The sequence below is a fragment of the Bubalus kerabau genome, chromosome 1 (assembly GCF_029407905.1).
Source record: "Bubalus kerabau isolate K-KA32 ecotype Philippines breed swamp buffalo chromosome 1, PCC_UOA_SB_1v2, whole genome shotgun sequence".
Classification (NCBI taxonomy): Eukaryota; Metazoa; Chordata; class Mammalia; order Artiodactyla; family Bovidae; genus Bubalus; species Bubalus kerabau.
Window position 1 is genome coordinate 100202159 of NC_073624.1, and position 19256 is coordinate 100221414.

The 19256-nt window shown below is 40.8% G+C and overlaps 1 long non-coding RNA gene across 3 annotated transcripts in view; it reads left to right on the forward strand.

Moving 5' to 3' along the window:
* The first annotated feature begins 4691 nt into the window (after positions 1–4691).
* The window catches only part of LOC129655394 (uncharacterized), a 53101-nt gene continuing 38536 nt past the window's right edge, over positions 4692–19256 (forward strand). Inside the window, exon 1 of one of the 3 annotated variants that reach the window (XR_008715983.1) lies at positions 4692–5049. This is a non-coding gene — a long non-coding RNA (uncharacterized LOC129655394). The remainder of the gene's footprint in view (positions 5050–19256) is intronic. The other 2 variants (XR_008715984.1, XR_008715981.1) reach the window with 2 other exon arrangements.

Consider the following 19256-nt stretch of genomic DNA (forward strand, 5'->3'; position numbering starts at 1 on the left):
GTAAAGAACCTGCATACCAGGGCAGGAGATGAAAAAGACCTGGTTTGACCCCTGGGTTGGGAAGATCCCCTGGAGAGAAGGGCATGGCAACCCACTCCAGGATACTTGCCTTCAGAATTCCATGGACAGTGGAGCCTGCCAGGCTATAGTCCAGAGGATTCCAAAGAGTGGGACATGATTGAAGTGAGTTAGCCTGCACACACACATGGTTTTATTTAATTACTCACCTTAAGTTTGGCAGCCCATCAACTGACTGTTTAGACATGTAAATATTTTAAATTAAATTCAGTCATCCTTGATAGTTTTTAGACTTTATATAAGCTATAAAAACCGTAGCTTATATAGTTTTAACAAATTTATCATTAGAAAGATAGACTCTTATTAAGATAGGTGATAAAATCAAGAAGATAGTATCAAGTAGTCTGTATGCTTGAGTTGTACTTTTACTCCATTTGTACTCCTAAAGTGAGAGCAAGGTTGGGATCTGGTGGTTTATACGTCTTCTCATCCAAGATTGTTGAGCCTGAAACAGAAAAATGAAGGCAGTGATGCCAATTTGAAAACCAACCAACTAGCCAAAGACAGAACAGAGAACAACAAAAAGCAGTCACTGAATCTGTTTCCGCCTGCCCTCATAATGTACTTTAGATCCTAAACACAGACACTCTGAACTCCAAGTGCATTGCCCATAAATTTTAGGCAAATTTGCCCTTTATTATTATTATTATTTTTTTTTTTTTTACAAAAAAAGGTAGGCACAACCTACAGAATGTTTCATTCCTGATTTGCTCATGTTTGACTGCTTGCTAACAGTGGAATTCAGTTGTAATGCACTTAATTCAGAAAGCCAATATCCAGGTATTTTGACATTCTTAGAATAAGGATGCAGTCATAGATAATGATTAAAGGTGACCAGGGACACAGAGCTCCAGTTAAGAGAGACTGACCAGACAAATTTTCTGGTTTAAAATTTTCAGAGATTAAAGGGCAAGTTTCTCATCTTGTGTCCCTCACTCAGTCAACATTTTTCAAATAAAGAGGAAAATGAAAAAGTTGGCTTAAAACTGAACATTCAGAGTGCTAAGATCATGGCAGCCAGTTCCATCACTTCATGGCAAACAGATGGGGAAAAAGTGGAAACAGTGACAGATTTTATTTTCCTGGGCTCCAAAATCACTGTGGACAGTGACTGCTGCCATGAAATTAAAAGATGCTTGTTCTCTGGAAGAAAGGCTATGACAGACCTGGAGAGCATATTAAAAAGCAGAAACGTCACTTTGTCAACAAAGATGCATATAGACAAAGCTATGTTTTTTCCAGTAGTCATGTATGGATGTGAGAGCTGGACCCTAAAGAAGGCTGAGTGCCAAAAAATTGATGCTTTTGAACTGTGGTGCTGGAGAAGACTCTTGAGAGTCCCTTGGACAGCAAGGAAATTAAAACAGTCAATCCTAAAAGAAATCAATCCTGAATATTCATTGGAAGGACTGATGCTGAAGCTGAAGGTCCAATACTTTGGGCACCCGATGCAAAGAGCTGACTCACTGGAAAAGACCCTGATGCTGGGAAGATTGAGGACAGAAGGAGAAGGGGGAGAAAGAGGATGAGATGGTTGGATGGCATCACCAATTCAATGGACATGAGTTTGAGCAAACTCTGGGAGATGATGAGGGACAGGGACGCCTGGCATGCTGCAGTCCATGGGATCACAATGATTCAGACATGACTTAGTGACTGAACAACAACTTGGATACTACTCAGATGTCAAATGGCATTACCTTCTGTACCGCCAAGGACAGCACTGCCTTTCCAGAACAATTAGGTGGTCATCAAGGTAGAAGCGGAGAAGGCAATGGCACCCCACTCCAGTACTCTTGCCTGGAAAATCCCACGGACGGAGAAGCCTGATAAGCTGCAGTCCACGGGGTCACTAAGAGTCAGACACGACTGAGTGATTTCACTTTCACTTTTCACTTTCATGCATTGGAGAAGGAAATGGCAACCCACTCCAGTGTTCGTGCCTGGAGAATCCCAGGGACGGGGGAGCCTGGTGGGCTGCCGTCTATGGGGTCGCACAGAGTTGGATACGACTGAAGTGACTTAGCAGCAGCAGCAGCAGCAGCAAGGTAGAAGACACCTAAAATGTACAACAAGCAAGACCCACCCCCCCACACACACACACACAGATAAATGCATAGTTACAAATGAAAAATACCATATCATCAGTTCAGGGTTCTGAGTTCAGAAAGATCTATGCCAACACACTTTGTAATTTTAATGTTCTGCAGAGCAGTGGATAGAGAACACATTTATTCTTCCTGAAAGTAGGTGTTTAAGGAATTAGCAAGGATTAGGAAAGCCTTTTGTAAATATCTCTTTGGACTTATTTTACAAGGTTCTGTGAAACAATGAAATCAGTGTTCTGCATCAGAGTCTGATCTCCTTGAGTTTAACATTTTACTATCTGGTTCCATTGCTTTGTAGTTGAGTGTGTGTTCAGTCTGAGGTCTATGCAGAAGGCACAGGGACCAATGGGTTCCTCCCATAGTCCTCACTGCCACATTCTATATTTGTAATCAGACAATCAATATGTCTAACTTGTGCCAACTTCCCTGGAGGAGAGTGAGTGATCATGTTAGAGATTCGTGATACTAGAGAAATCATGTGAAGAAGCTGTGTGAATGGGACTCATTGTTTGCCTGTATTTTAAATGGTCTCATTTTTCGTAACATTTTGTGGAGAGCCCTTAAAAGGTCTATACTGATAGAGATACTCATTAAATGTCAATTTTAAAAGAGGTGTTGTTGATGTAGTGTAATATAATCTGCTTTTGCATAAGGCTTTTCATCCCAGTGTTTGAGGAGTACTTTGCCAAACCAATCCTATCACCAAAATCCCAGACGGAATTCACAGAAGCTAAGAAAACTGCCTTCTAGATTTAAACTCAGATGCATGGGACATTTGTTAGATCCAGTACCCAAAAACTACTAGCATAAATTTAGTATGTGACTTTCTATCTCTGTGATAATTAGACATCACATTCAGATATCATTTATTGGGAACCTACCATATACCAGGTGCAGTAAAAAAAAAGCTAGTATTTTTACCTTATGATGACAGGAATAGACTTGTGGGTACACTGATAACAATGCAGAGTGGCAACTGCAATTAAGTGCAGTTTAAGTAATGTAAGTGCAATGTAGGAACCTATGCAAGTTAGTTTAAACAGAGCATGTGTGTGTGCTAAATCGCTTCAGTCATGTCTGACTCTTTACGACCCTACAGACTGTAGCCCGCCAGGGTCCTCTGCCCATGGGATTCTCCAGCCAAGCATAACTGGAGGGGGTTACATGCCCTCCTCCAGGGGATCTTCCCCACCCAGGAATCAAACCCACTTCTCCTGCGGTTCCTGCATTGCAGGTGGATTCTCCACCCCTGAGCCACCGGGGAAGCCCATACATAGAGCACTGATTCTCAAAACATGGTCCCAGGCCCAGCAGAATCAGCATCATCTGGAAACTTATGAGAAATGCAAATTCTCAGGCCTCAGAACTACTGAATTCTAAATTCAGAGAGTAAACCCTGCAATCTCTGCTTGAACAAACCCTCTAGCGGATCCTGATCCTTGTTCAAGTTTGAAAACCACTGACCTAGAGCAGTGTGGAGAAGGCGATGGCACCCCACTCCAGTACTCTTGCCTGGAAAATCCATGGACGGAGGAGCCTGGTAGGCTGCAGTCCATGGGGTCGCTAAGAGTCAGACATGACTGAGCGACTTCACTTTCACTTTTTACTTTCATGCATTGGAGAAGGAAATGGCAACCCACTCCAGTGTTCTTGCCTGGAGAATCCCAGGGATGGGGGAGCCTGGTGGGCTGCCGTCTATGGGGTCACACAGAGTCGGACATGACTGAAGTGACTTAGCAGCAGCAGTTTTGGACAACAAATAGAGCTCATCAGCATTATATGCTCCCAGAAAACAAAATATGTATGTTAATACTGTTTCATTTCCTTGTGTTTCATTACTTCCCAATTTGGGATCATTTGAAATTTTAGTAAATTTTTTTTTTCTATTAAGCATAAGAATTTAAGCTTAACAATACACTTTTGTTTCTTTTGTTCTTTTTACCATGCTTTCTTATATCCCTCATCTTTCCTTATCTCAGCTTCTTAGTTTCATTGGTATATAAGATTGAATAACTTGTTCACATTTTAGTAGAAATTGGCTCAGATTATAGAGCTCATCTCAGCGATTGTGGAGGCGCTTATATGCAGTGTTGCTTAACTTGGGTAATACTTTAGAATATTTCTGCTGCTGCTGCTAAGTTGCTTCAGTCGTGTCCAACTCTGTGTGATCCAAGAGACGGCAGCCCACCAGGCTCCACCATCCCTGGGATTCTCCAGGCAAGAACACTGGAGTGGGTTGCCATTTCCTTCTCCAATGCATGAAAGTAAAAAGTGAAAGTGAAGTCGCTCAGTCATGTCTGACTCTTAGCGACCCCATGGACTGCAGCCTACCAGCCTCCTCCGTCCATAGGATTTTCCAGGCAACAGTACTGGAGTGGGGTGCCTTTGCCTTCTCTGCAGTAGCAGAGCAGTGAGTCTCAAAACTGGTGCATATTAGTATCACCTGGAGAGTCTTTAAAACTCCCAAGGCTCAAGCCACAACCCAAGCCAATTAAATCAATCAATGGGTGTGGATAAAGCAGTGTCAATGCCAGGTTTTAAAAGTTAAACGAAATATTTCCTGGAAGACAGTGGGTCTTCCCTGTGGTTCAGTCAGTAAAGAGTCTGTCTGCAATGTAGGAGACCCAGGTTCAATGTCTGCGTTGGGAAGATCCCCTGGAGAAGGACATGGCAACCCACTCCAGTATTCTTGCCTGGAAAACCCCATTAACAGAGGAGCCTGGTGGGCTACAGTCTTTGGAATCACAAAGAATGCGACACGGACTAAGCGACTCACACACACACAGGAAGATAGTGAGGTGTTTCAGGCAGAGGGGAAGTTCCACAAAGACTCAGATGCAGGAAATGACTCTGGATATTGGAGGTAAGATCAACAATGTTGTTGTAGTGTAAAGTTTGAAGGGAAATGTAAGGGAAAAATGAGCTGGAACAGTAGGCAAGGGTCAGGTCACAGAGAGCTATGACTTGGAGGATGAACTGAATCTTGGTTACAGGTTTTTTCTGTTCTTTATTGGGAAATTGGTTTGGGTTCCATCTTACTACCTACACCCATTTTGCTTCCTGGGCTTGGCTTTCCTAGCATTAATGAAATCCTTTCTCTCAGCTGAGGCTGTTTATAATTAAGACCAGTGATTACTTAGCGCTCAGTCGAACTCAGCCACTGGAGAAGGAAATGGCGACCCATTCCAGTATGCTTGCCTGGGAAATCCCACGGACAGAAGAGCCGGGTGGGCTATACAGTTCATGAGGTCGCAAAGAGTCACACACAACTGAGTGGCTACTACTGCTAGAACTCAGCCACATGCTGCTCTGAGTGGAAGGAGAGAGAGGACTGGAAGAAGATAAGAAAAGAGAGGATCTGGGACAAAGTGGAGGAGCTTCAGAAAAGAAAAGGGTTGCTTCAGATTTCTGGTCACAGTTGCTGTTGCTGGTCGCCGCTGAATCAGGGAGCGACTCTGGAATATGTGCATCTGCCCTCTAAGAAATCAAAGCCAGACACAGGAAGTGGCTGGAATAGCCTCAGCTGCCACACGCCTTCCGTCTGCTGTGGACGCAGCAGCTGCACAGACCCCTCTTGTTGGGAGACAAGACAGGACCCTTTCAGTCCCATGACCTCAACCTCCTCTCCAAGGGGAGAGAAGAGGGAGATTAAAATTCTTCCCTGTGACTGAGTGCACGAGAATATGACAATTATTTAGGGTAATAGGTTTCCTGAGGGCCGTGGCGGCCAACAAGGGTGGTTGTGTGGAGCAAGCACCCCCTGGCTTGTGTCAGGAGAGGGGACAAGAAGAACGAGGAGGCAGGCTTGGTTCATTCCCTGATTTGCAGAATAGGAGTGAGGGGAAATCGCTCAGTGGCGTTTGACTCTTTGAATACTTCTGAAAGACAGAGAAGGGGATTTTCAGGGTGTCCAAATCTCTGCCGTTTGAATTGGATTCAAGGTCAGCTCTAATGAGGTGTTCACTTTAGCCGCAAATGGACGAGGTCAGCGTGACTATGAATCAGCTGCAAAGATAAAGGCTTACAGCCAAGCCAGTACGAACGTTATTAGACCCAAGTTGCCACCATTATAATAGATATGGAAGGAAAGGAGACATGTGAAATGGAAGGAAGCGGGGATGCATATGCTTTGGACAGGATGTATCAACTAACCGAGCGTGAGATTGTGATGAACAGTTTAGGCTCATTTGAGCTTATTCCCAGTAAGCTCATTGTTTGATGTTAAATTGGGCTCTGTCAGCTACCTCAGCATCATCTCACATCTCCATACATAATACCACAGCACGTATTTGGAATACAGGGCCAAGTCGGTTTCCCTCTGGCAGGTTACTTAGTTTTCTTCCTCAGTTAATTTTGAATGTATCTCTTTTGACGGACTTTATTGAACCCTTACTCTGTGCCAAGGTATGATAAGCACTTTATATTGCAATATGATATCATAGTTCTTAAGCCACAGGCTTTAGAATCATTCTGCCAGGTTCAGATCTCAGCTTTCTCTCTTTGGGCAAGTCACCTAATCTAGTCTAGCTTCAGTTTTCTCATATGTTAAATAGGAAAACAGTAATAGCACTTGCCTCATTGGACTTAATACGCGAGTTAACTTATTCATGTGACATTCTTACTATAGTGCCTGACACATAGTAAAGTGCTCAGTGAATGTTACCACTGTCATGAACCATTGTTTTCACTAAGTATGTATTATTTGCAAAGCAGAGAGAGGAAAGAGACTGAGAAAGCTTAAGTTCTAGTTCAAAGTTTCATGATTTGTAAGTGGAAGGGAGGTTGAAGATTCAAACTCAGCATGGGAGGTGGAGTCTGTCTTGTTCAACACTACACTTGACAGTCTCTACCAGTCACTTTTTTTTTTTAAATTTGATTATTTAAATCTGTGTCTCCTTCTCAAAATGATTACCAGTTTGTCCTATGCATAATTTATTCTCAAATCTTACACTTTTCTGCCCCGATTTGATTCCTCGTCTCAGTTTGCAATTTTACTGTTGTGTTTCTGCCTTGTACTCACAACAGTTTTAATGCCGTCTGTTAGAAACTAGTCATTTTGCTTCCACGCATTCCTAAAGATAAGACTATTTCTTAAGAAAAAATAGAATAAAGCAGGAACAGATTCTCAGATGTAATCATCATGATGTGCAATGAATATCTGAGTGCTTACGGGCTCATTACACTTTCAAATATTCCTTTTCTGGTCTGCATGGCAAAGACTCAGTAACGCTTTCTAAAGACAGCTGGCTATTGTAGTCTGAGTGAAAAGCTTCACTAATAGATCTGTGCTCAGTTTAACAATGCGAGAACAAACATGGTATAAGTTTTAGATGTGCATGCTAAGTCACTTCAGTTGTGTTTGACTTTGTGCGACCCAATGGACTGCAGCCCGCCAGGCTCCTCTGTCCATGGGATTCTCCAAGCAAGAATACTGGAGTGGGTTGCTGTGCCCTCTCTCCAGGGGATCTTCCTGACTCAGGGATCAAACCCGTCTCTGTAACATCTCTTGTGTTAGCAGGCAGGTTCTATACCACTAGAGCCACCTGGGAAGTGCACACATATGTATATACATTTATATATGTATAAAGGCACCCCACTCCAGTACTCTTGCCTGGAAAATCCCATGGATGGAGGAGCCTGGTAGGCTGCAGTCCATGGGGTCGCTAGGAGTCAGACACGACTGAGCGACTTCACTTTCACTTTTCGCTTTCATGCATTGGAAAAGGAAATGACAACCCACTCCAGTGTTCTTGCCTGGAGAATCCCAGGGACGGGGGAGCCTGGTAAGCTGCCATCTCTGGGGTCGCACAGAGTTGGACACGACTGAAGCAACTTAGCAGCAGCAGCGGCAGCAGCATACTGTACATATATATGCATTCATATATGTACACACACACCTGTATAATCATTTTGAGCTATTAGAGAAGATACAGTTGGGCTCCACCAATAGATCTGTGCTCAGTTTAACAATGAGACAATGTATGAGATGTGAGTTTTAGATATATATGTAAACATATGTATATAAATATATATATATATGCATTCGTGTATGTACATATACACCTCTATAATCATTTTGGACTATTAAAGAAGATAGAGTTGGGCTCTTATAGGCTATGTCCACAAACCCCCACCATAAACTGAAAAACAATTCAGTCATTCACCAACTTATTAAATTGAAACAATTTAAACTGGACAGTTTCTCTGGGACTATTAAGATGTTGATAATTTGAGAAGTCAGTTATTGGAAATCAATTGTTGTTACATGTATATGATATCAAACAGATTCATTTTGGACTTTTGGTATCCAATAGGTTCTTCACCGTTATGGCAAAACATGTTTTATAATGTCCAATGCTAATGAATGCAATATATTTGTAGAAATGCTACTCCTTACATCTTTTTCTGTTTGAGTTTCCAGTGAGCCATGAAGCTGTGAGCCATGTAGCAAAGGAGCTATACTTTGCTTGTATTTTTTACACCCCCTCCAGGGTGTAGTACTTGGCATATAATTTTTCACTCAGGAAAGATGTACAATTAACTGAAACTCATTCTCTCTCTTTTTTTCAACCTACTATTTAACTGGTTAAGAAACAAGTTAAGAAATTTTTTTTCCTTAGCCCTTTAAAACGAGTTAAAACACACACACACAACTAGTCACCATTTATTGAGCACTCACTGTTTGCAGATGTGCTTTAGAGAAATGCAAAGTGTTAGACGGAAAACAAGTAAGCCCATCCCTATCTTTAGTTAGCTCAAGACCAATGGCACTACAGGCCTGATCAAAATCACTATCAAGCTGCAGATCTTGTCACTGGGCTGTGAACCTCTCTCCATATTCTAGAAACAGACATTATTTCCTGTGTTAGGCTTCACAAACAGAAGAAATCGTGTACACCCTGTTCTTCACTTTTCCTTAAGTTAGCTCTTTCAGGTTGCAGAAGAACTCAGGAAAACCGCATAAGAGGAAGCACAACTTCTTTTTGGTTTTCAATGTATGAACATACTAGATAACACGAATTATTAAAAAACAGCTCTCTGTTGACGAAGGCTGTGGGCCACGTGCTCATCCTGGGCCGCATGCTCACTCTTTCTTTAGTGACCTTGCAGAACTTTGTATTTTATCCACTGAGATAATTGTCACAGAGTTAGGAGATTCCAGAAAGGGCATGTCCACTGACAACGGCACCGTCACCATTCAGTAATCACAGTGACCACTTCTGGAGGATGCTGCTGCTGCTGCTAAGTTGCTTCAGTCGTGTCCGACTCTGTGCGACCCCATAGACGGAAGCCCACCAGGCTCCCCCGTCCCTGGGATTCTCCAGGCAAGAACACTGGAGTGGGTTGCCATTTCCTTCTTCAATGCATGAAAGTGAAAAGTGAAAGTGAAGTCGCTCAGTCGTGCCCTACTCTTAGCGACCCCATGGACTGCAGCCCACCAGGCTCCTCCATCCATGGGATTTTCCAGGCAAGAGTACCGGAATGGGGTGCCATTGCCTTCTCCGCTTCTGGAGGATAGACAGAGGGAAAATGGAGGTTCCAGGTAGCGTGGGGCTCTAAAATGGCTCAAAATGATCATTTTCTGGACATGACATCTCTGGAATATTTCATCAGAGGTCTGCCTCTTATGTTATTTATTCTATACACATTTATTTCACTGTCCCGGGTTTTGTTTACATGTCATGGACCCATGCATTAAAAGATGTAGATCCTGTTCATAGGAATTTATATGTCTGGCTAGACTATTTGAAGTCCCCAGATGTGTGGCACCCACTCCTAACCATTCTGAAGAAACAACTGTTAGGTTCTGAAACTAGATACAGTATTTGCTTTAAGAGACTACAGCACAGGAAGTCCTGAAATATACCACAGAGTATGAATAGCTTGTGAATGATATTATGCTGTGGCTGAATGCATACTGTAGCCAAGGGCAAGATATCTCATAACTAATTATATTCATTTTGCATTTAACAGAGACATTCAAAATACAGATCTTAAAATGTGTAAGTTGAACTTCTGTTAAAATTACACTCTCCCTAAGGAAAATAGCTCTCTTCCCTTGCTATATATTAGGCTACATTTACCGGCTGCCAAAACACTTCATTTAATTTGGAGGAGAAGTCTGTCCAACTGTTGTCAAGGATCACGTAACAACCAGTTGTTTTGCTGATTTTTTTTTTTAAACCTTGTAACTGTATGTTTGCGTTTTGGTGGCCTAGCCTTAGGCTACTTGAGAGAGAGGGAATTCAAAGAGTCAATTCAAACAGGCAATGAAAAAGAGAATGTGTATCTTTAAAGAGATCTGGAGTTTATAACACTTCCACATGTATTATCTCATTTCACGATCCCAAAGGCTCTGCAGACAGAGGTACTATTATTGTCCCTAATTTTTAGATGGGTTATTATTTGAAGAAAAGAGAAAGAGGTAGAATATATGGAGGTGGCTTGCCTCAAAAGCCTGTTTTCCCCCCACATCATATTTCTAATGTCCAGTGTGTGTTGGGATGAATCTTTGCTCAGTTCAGTTCAGTTCAGTCACTCAATCGTGTCCAACTCTTTGCGACCCCATGAATCGCAGCACGCCAGGCCTCCCTGTCCATCACCAACTCCCGGAGTTCACTCAGACTCACGTCCATTGAGTTAGTGATGTCATCCAGCCATCTCATCCTCTGTTGTCCCCTTCTCCTCCTGCCCCCAATCCCTCCCAGCATCTTTTCCAATGAGTCAACTCTTTGCATGAGGTGGCCAAAGTACTAGAATTTCAGCTTTAGCATCATTCCTTCCAAAGAAATCCCAGGGCTGATCTCCTTCAGAATGGACTGGTTGGAATCTCCTTACAGTCCAAGGGACTCCCAAGAGTCTTCTCCAACACCACAGTTCAAAAGCATCAATTCTTCAGCGCTCAGCTTTCTTCACAGTCCAACTCTCATATCCATACATGACCACTGCAAAAACCATAGCCTTGACTAGACTGACCTTTGTTGGCAAAGTAATGTCTTTGCTCTTCAATATGCTGTCTAGGTTGGTCATAACTTTCCTTCCAAGGAGTAAGCATCTTTCAATTTCATGGCTGCAATCACCATCTGCAATGATTTTGGAGCCCAGAAAAATAAAGTCTGACACTGTTTCCACTGTTTCTCCATCCATTTCCCATGAAGTGATGGGACCAGATGCCATGATCTTCGTTTTCTGAATGTTGAGCTTTAAGCCAACTTTTTCACTCTCCTCTTTCACCTTCATCAAGAGGCTTTTTAGTTCCTCTTCACTTTCTGCCGTAAGGGTGGTGTCATCTGCATATCTGAGGTTATTGATATTTCTCCCAGAAATCTTGATTCTAGCTTGTGCTTCTTACAGCCCAGCATTTCTCAATATGTACTCTGCATATAAGTTAAATAAGCAGGGTGACAATATACAGCCTTGACGTACTCCTTTTCCTATTTGGAACCAGTCTGTTGTTCCATGTCCAGTTCTAACTGTTGCTTCCTGACCTGCATAGAATTTTGAGCATTACCTTACTAGAATCTTTGCTAGAACCATGTTTTCAATCTGATGGCTGATGCCATAATGCCAGTGTTGCTTAGTTTTCTTAACTAAGGATCTTTACTTGCGGGACACAGACTCTCTAGTTGTGGTGTGCGGGCTCTGGGTTGTGTGGGCTCTACAGTGTGAGGGTTCAGAAGCTGCAGTGTGTGGGTTAGTTGCTCTACGGCATGTGGGATCTTAGTTCCCCAACAAGGAATCAAACCCATGCCCCTCACATTTCAAGGTGGATTCTTAACCACTGGACGACTCTATGTCACTTTCGAGAGCAATGATGAGAGTTATCCAAAATGTTGAGAATATATGAAATATACCCTAGGGTAGAGAACCTGTGGTTCAGATTTCATTCTCCATTGAGGAAGATCTATTTTGTTCTCATCCTTGGCTGGACCACGCTAGACAATATGAAGTTTTTATCAATAAAGGGAACTGCAGAGTACTCATAGTGTCTTGGTTGAGGGTCTTTATTTTTCTCTGATTCTGTTCTTATTTCCTCCTCCTCAGGCTGATGTGGACATTCATGTGATGCTTAGGAAGTGTGATGCTTCTGAAACAAGAACACATTCTACAAAAATGGCCCTTAAAAACACTTTCCCTTCTCTATTCTTGCAATGAAGGTGCATTTTGGTGTTAAAAATATAAATTCTAGGCTGGTTTCTCCTGTGAACAGTCTTTCTCTGATTATTTAAAGGCTTCTGCTCTGTGGTTACCTCCTGTATTGGGCCATTAAATCTCCTACCCACAGGGTCCTGTCCCCATCTTCCATCTATTTCACAGCTGTTTTAGAAGAAATTCTTTGCTGCCTCACTAAGGTATTTATTTTTAAGACTTTAATGTCTGCTTACACAAGAATTACACTAGGTCCTGTGAGTGATAAGAAAGAAACAGTAAATAATGGCTTCTAACCTTAAAAGAGTGGCCACACATTATAATTTGCTTGAACAGTTCAGGTTCATGCCTGGACTGAACTATAATTATTAACAACATCTCTTTTTAGTCTCAAAAGTGTCCCAATTTGGATAATACATTATATGATCCCCTAGACCTAAGAGGCCTTAAATTCAGTTAGGGAGACTGGAGACACAAACAAGAAAAGGCCACTAATGCAAGAAAGCAATGTGTGATGCATGCTAAGTATATGACCTGTACCACCAGTGAATGGAACCACATTTTAGAGGCAGAAATTGCAAGGGCTTGAGGACTGACACTGGCTCTTATAGAACACATCAAATTCAAATAGGCAGTGAAAAAAGAAGTTCGTGCAATAAACCCCTGAGACTCGGCTGAAATCAAAGCAAAACATGATTTTTTTCAATTTGAATAAGTGCTTGTAAAAATCATTCCCTCTGCTCTTCAAAGCAAGCTGATGTCATGGGCAAACCAGCTTAGTGTCTTGAGCAGAAAAGCCATTTTAGTCTATTTAAATATGTGAGTGTTTTCCAAATGTTCACTCTGGTTCCCAACCACATGAATGAGCCATTTGCTTTGCTAACATAATCACTACCCCATGGTTATGGAGGGACCAGAGCATGGGCCCAGGGAGCCCCAGAAGGCAGGCTGAGCTTCAGTGGCAGTTCCAAGATGTGGAACTGTACACATCATGCATTTCCTATTTGACTCATGTTTCAACGAGCTGTTGATCCAAATGGGTACAGGGATACAACGAGAAGGAAGTGACAAGCAGGAACATATACATAAGGCTACAGGTCAATTTTCAAAGGCTTCTAAAGGAGGTGGTGAAATGTGTACACCAGTATTATTTATTATTCAAAATATCCATAATGAACAGTTAAGTTTAAGGCTTTTGAACCTAAGGTGTGAATATCACAGTCATCCTGCCTTTTTTGAGTATCATTCCGTTAAATTAAGCACATGTGGCTGTTCTATTTCTAGAGTTTGAGTACATTTTTTTGAGTGGTTTTTACATTTTTTCCTTTAAAGTTTAAAACCTTTTATTCAAACAAAATATTGGAGACAATGATAATTTGTATGTTACAGAACCTGCTAGTTACTAGTTCAAAAGCCATGCTCTTTTTTTGTCATTAACAAAGCTCCAATTTTTATTGGAGATGCAGTATGCCCAGCTGAAATCAATAAAAACTGAATTACCTAGTTTTTATTTTACCTAACATAGCCAAAAGGAGACACGATATGATGTGTCCAAACTCTTCAAAGAGGAGTAAATCCTCTGGTATATACCCTTTGGCTCTTTCCTTCTAGTCTTAATGAATAGTGGATATGATGGCTGGAGCTCTGACAGCCTTCTTGAGGACATGAAGATGGGGCTACATTCTAAAGATATGAGACTAGAAAGCTGTAAGAAACTTGGGTATCTAATGATAACCATGGAACTATCATTCCAACCTCTAAATGTTATACTTCTGGACTTATTTTGAGAGAGAAAAATTTCTCTATGTTACTTATTTCTCTCAGTCGTATCTGACTTTGGGGACCCATGGACTATAGCCCACCAGGCTCCTCTGTCCTTGGACTTTTCCAGGCAAGAATACTGGAGTGGAGTGCCATTTCCTACTCCAGGGGATCTTCCCAACCCAGGGGTAGAACCAACATCTCCTGCCTTCTGTATGCTATAATTTAAAAGTTTCTGCATTAGCAAAAATGAGCCAGTTTTAATATTAAACTGTTAAATTGATCCATGTTAATCTGTTGAATGTTAAACTACAAATATAAACATTATCTGATTAAAGGTGAATGGAGACCAGAGTTCTACCTAACATAATACTGGATTCTAAGATATTTAGTAAGCAACTTTGAGTTAATATGGCATTTGTGGAGGCACTTAATAATATAAAGGACATATGCAACTTACTTAATCTTACTAGAATCATAGCCTTCTGAATTGACTGAAGATTGCTCTTTGAGGTGCAAATATTAAAAGAAAATAAAATTTGTTTCTCTTTTATTTCAGAGCAAATGCTAGTAAATCTGGAGGGCTTTAATTCAGACCTTCATCACTATTGAATTAACTGATTGGCCTTCCCTTGGTTTAAGTGGGGGGTGGGAGGTGCAAAAGAATAAAGAGAAAAGACTTTTTTTGAGTATCAGTTGTTGGTCATTTAATCTATATTATACCATTTAATCCTCACTACAAACCTATAAGGGAGAGAGACTTTACACTTTGTCCAGATCTAACAGACACCATTCACAGAGAATACAATGAAGAGCGGGCCTGTGGCAGCTGTGTAATACAACACCCCTAAATTAGAGGGCATAACCACTTTTGTTTGTCTAGTGTTCCTCCTTTTGGAGAACCCGCCTCCATTCTGTAGCAATCCTGCTCCATCCATGTTATCCGGTGAGCCTGTTTTCCTTGCCACAGGTCTCAGTTTGGTCATTTGACCGAGATTTGGCCTGACTCTCCTTCTGTTAGCCACAGATGTTTCAAAAATGTTCTTAACAGAAGACAGACCAATGAGAGTACCTCCTGAGACATTTTCGGGAGCTTTTCTTCCTCTTGGATCCTGAGTTGTAAAGAACATGTGATACTTTAATCTTGTAGTGGCCATCTCATTACTCAGTAGCAAGAGCCTCCCTACAAATGAAGCTGTATCATTATTTGAGAATGCAGATCCAGTAATGTTGAAGACACTGGGCTTTTTCAGTTATATGAGTCCATTAGTATTTTTTTCTGATAAAGCTAGTTTGATTTCTTTTTCTGTCACTTGCTATCAAAAAGTTTCAATGAATGCAGGTAGCTATTACCATCTCGATGAGGCTGAGAAATTAAGTAACTTGGCCATGCTGAGTCGGTAATTGATGGAAACAGGATTCTAATATAGGACAATCTGGTTCTCACATCCATCTTCTTTTCCTTGTGCTATGTTGCCTCCCCAAGCTGATGAAAATCAATCACAATTTATGAAAGTCATGTTGATTTATCATTAGGCTTTCTAAAATAGAACATCATTTCTACAAATATAGTTTCCATGTCTCAAATTTTATGCCAATTCTAGCTGGTAAGTTTGTGAAGCAGGGTTATTACTCTTTGTTATGGAAATATTTCCATTTTTACAAAGCTTTAGAGAATGTTTCAATGCGGCTTGTCAACAAATCCTTTTCAAACACCTACTATGCACATGACATTGGATTAGTTATTAACAAGGAAACAAAAGAATGAGCAAATGGTCTAGCACATAACACATATTTAAGTCACTGTATATCTAGATAGAAAGTGGTAAGTGCCACAACGCCAACACATATAAAATGCTATCACATAAAGGGGTGGGGGACTTCCCTGGTGGTCCAGTAGCCAAGACTCCATGCTTCTAATGCACGTAGTGTGGGTTCAGGCTTTAGTTGGCGAACTAAGATCCCACATGCTACAAGGCATGGTCAAAAAAAGTGGGGGGTGGGGGTGGTCAAAAGAGGTGTTATTTGAGCTAGGCAGTAAAGATCATATAGGATTAAATGTGAGGCAAGGTGAGCAGCATATTCTAGGCCAGCACCATTCAACAGAACTTTCTGCAATGATGAAAATGTTCTGTATCTTCCCTGTGTAACATGGTAGATACTGGCCACATATGGCTACTGAGCATGTGAAAAGTTAACTCAGCAACTGCATGTCTCATGTCTGCATATTGGCCACTGCAATACTAGACCAAGAAACAAGCATTTAGCACAAGCAAAAGTATAGGATGGGAAGAATGGAAAGTACAGGGTTTGCATGAAAGGTAAAACAAGTTGTCTATTTTAGCTGAAATTGAGCACATAAGAAAATAAGTAAGAAATGATGTTTGGTAAAGCTGAGTAGGTCCAGATCATGAAAGATTTGAATTTGGGCCTTTATTTTTGGTTAATAAGGAGGTGGTGGTGGCTTCCAAGCTAGGAAGTGGTACGATCAGCCGTCTGCTATGGGAAGATTACACTGGCAGCTGTGGATGTGTGGAACTAGAAAGGATACAACATGGAATCAGACCACATACAGTGAGAATCTAGACAAGTTAATGAGAACCTGAACACTAGTTAATGAAGGACAGTGATAAAGGAAATGTAGTTAAGAAAAAAGAGAGAGAGATGTGAAATACATCATGAAAGTAGAAACAACAGAACTAAGAACTAATTAAAAGAGCCGGAGAGCAAGGAAGAAGAATGCATTTGCGGGAATAAAGAATAGAAGGGACTTCCTGGTGGTGTGGTGGATAAGAATCCACCTGCCAGTGCAGGGGGCACAGATTCGATCCCTCGTCCAGGAAGATTCCACATGCCACAGAGCGGCTAAGCCCATTGGCCACAACTATGGAGCCCGTGCTCTAAAGCCTGTGAGCTTCAGCTGCGGAGCCCATGTGCTAAACAATTACTGAAGCCTGCATGCCCAGAGGCTATGCTCTACAAGAGAAGCCGCTGCAATGAGAAGGTCCGCATCCCGCAGTGAAAAGTAGTCCCTGCTCACCACAACTAGAGAAAGCCTGGGCTAAGCAACGAACATCCAGGCCAGCAAAAATAAATACATAAATAAAATTAAAATGAAAAGAATGGAAGAAAAATTATAAGAGAAATAGATGGGGTGGTATAGTCGTATGATCTATACAGACATTCTGAGTTTTATTTTTGATATTTTGGATTTTAGGTACTAGTGTTAGAAATATATTTAAAGGGAAATGTTAGAATTAAAGAGAAATATTTTAAAATGTAGTAGAAATTTGGATTGGAACCTGTATGCAAATAGATCAGAAATCAGCTATCTACAGCCTTACAAACTATAAGACTCTTCTGACCCAAATTAACCTTATAGTTTATCTGGCCTTCCACCTATTTTTTAAGTAAAGTTTTATTGGAACGCAGCTACTCTCATTTATTTACACATTATCTGCAGCTGCTTTGCTGTGTAAACGTCAAATAGTTTCAACAAATTGTTATGCCCACAAAGCCAACATTATTTACTACCTATCCCTTTACCAAATACATTTACTGGCCCTGATATAGATGGTAGGAATCACCAGAATGCATGAGATTCTAATAACTTTGCTATAGGAAATTCTATTATTCATTAGAATTCAAAAGTACTTTATTGACTATTATTATTTTTATATTGACACATCTATAGCAGTATTCAGAATGAAAACATACAGGCCTTCATGATCCTAAACAATCTCTTGGATAATCAAGAAAATAGTAAATGGTTCTCTATATAAAAATACTGTTCATTGTATTGTATTTTTGTCTAGATATTTGGAAATTGGTACTCCTTTCAAGGCTTATATTTGACTAACTGTTAATCATAGTATTTTATTAAGCAGAGCACTTCATTCTCTGTCTGTGACACACAATATATATTTTAAGCCATGTGAAGTTCTTACCTCATTAAAGTTTCCTCAATTCATGGAAAGTCAAATCAGAAGTACAAGTTTTAGGATCAAACTTGTGGGCCAAAGGACTATGGGCAGCTTTTTATATCTTACAGGGAGAATATATTTAAGTATTAGCATAATAAACAAATGAAAGAAGGAAGGGAAGGAAGGAAAAGGAAGGAAAGAGGGAAAAATACAAGGACTTCCCTGGTGGTCCAGTTAAGACTTCTCTCTCCAAAGCAGGGGATACGAGTTCAAGATCCCACATGTCTCATGGCCAAGAAAGCAAAACATAAAACAGAAACAATATTGTAACAGATTCAATAAAGACTTAAAAAGAAAAGAGGAAGAAATACAGGGATAAAAGAGAAAAGGAAGATTAATCTATGGTATACAGTTGACCAGTTAAAAGCCTCTGTCACACACAGCATATATCAGGGTGGCTATTGAATGCCTCAGATTCAGAGAAATAACAAATACCTTCAGAGTATAAGAAAAAATATGAGGAACAAAACCAAACAACAACAAAAAAGAAAATCATAGGGTATTGAAATAGTACAGAAAGTAGAAAGAAACTTCAAAATGTTACAATTAGTATCCCCAGAGGGATAAAATGTTTAATAAAATGAAACGATTAGGATAGGAATGAAAATGGAAATTTAAAGCATGCCAGCTGAATTAAGACATCTAACTAAAAGTTTGGAGAATAATATTAGGAAAATTTCCCCAAAAGTAAGCTTGTGACCTTTGACCAGCATCTCATTTCCCTCACTGCCAGACCCTGACAACCACCATCTACTGTTTCTATTAGGTTGGTGCCAAAGTAATTGCTATTTTTGACTGTGAATTTTAAATCATATAGCTAGGCCCCAGCACATCTTTATTAATTAACATAGGGAACCATTACAATCAACACATTTTTGCCAACAAGAAATAAGTTTGCTTACTCCTGTAGCATAAAAATCCATGCTTTGGGATTCTGTGAACTCTTGGAAAGCATTTTCTGCATTCTGCTGGTGGTTGTGGAAGCATTTTCCCAGCAAAAAAGTTCTCAAGATGCTTGAAGAAGTGGTAGTTGGTTGGTGAGAGGTCAGGTGAATATGCAGGATGAGGCAGAACTTCGTAGACCAATTCATTCGCCTTTTTAAGCCTTGGTTGTGCCATGTGTGGTTGGGTGTTATGGTAGAGAAGAATTGGGCCCATTCCGTTGACCAATGCTGGC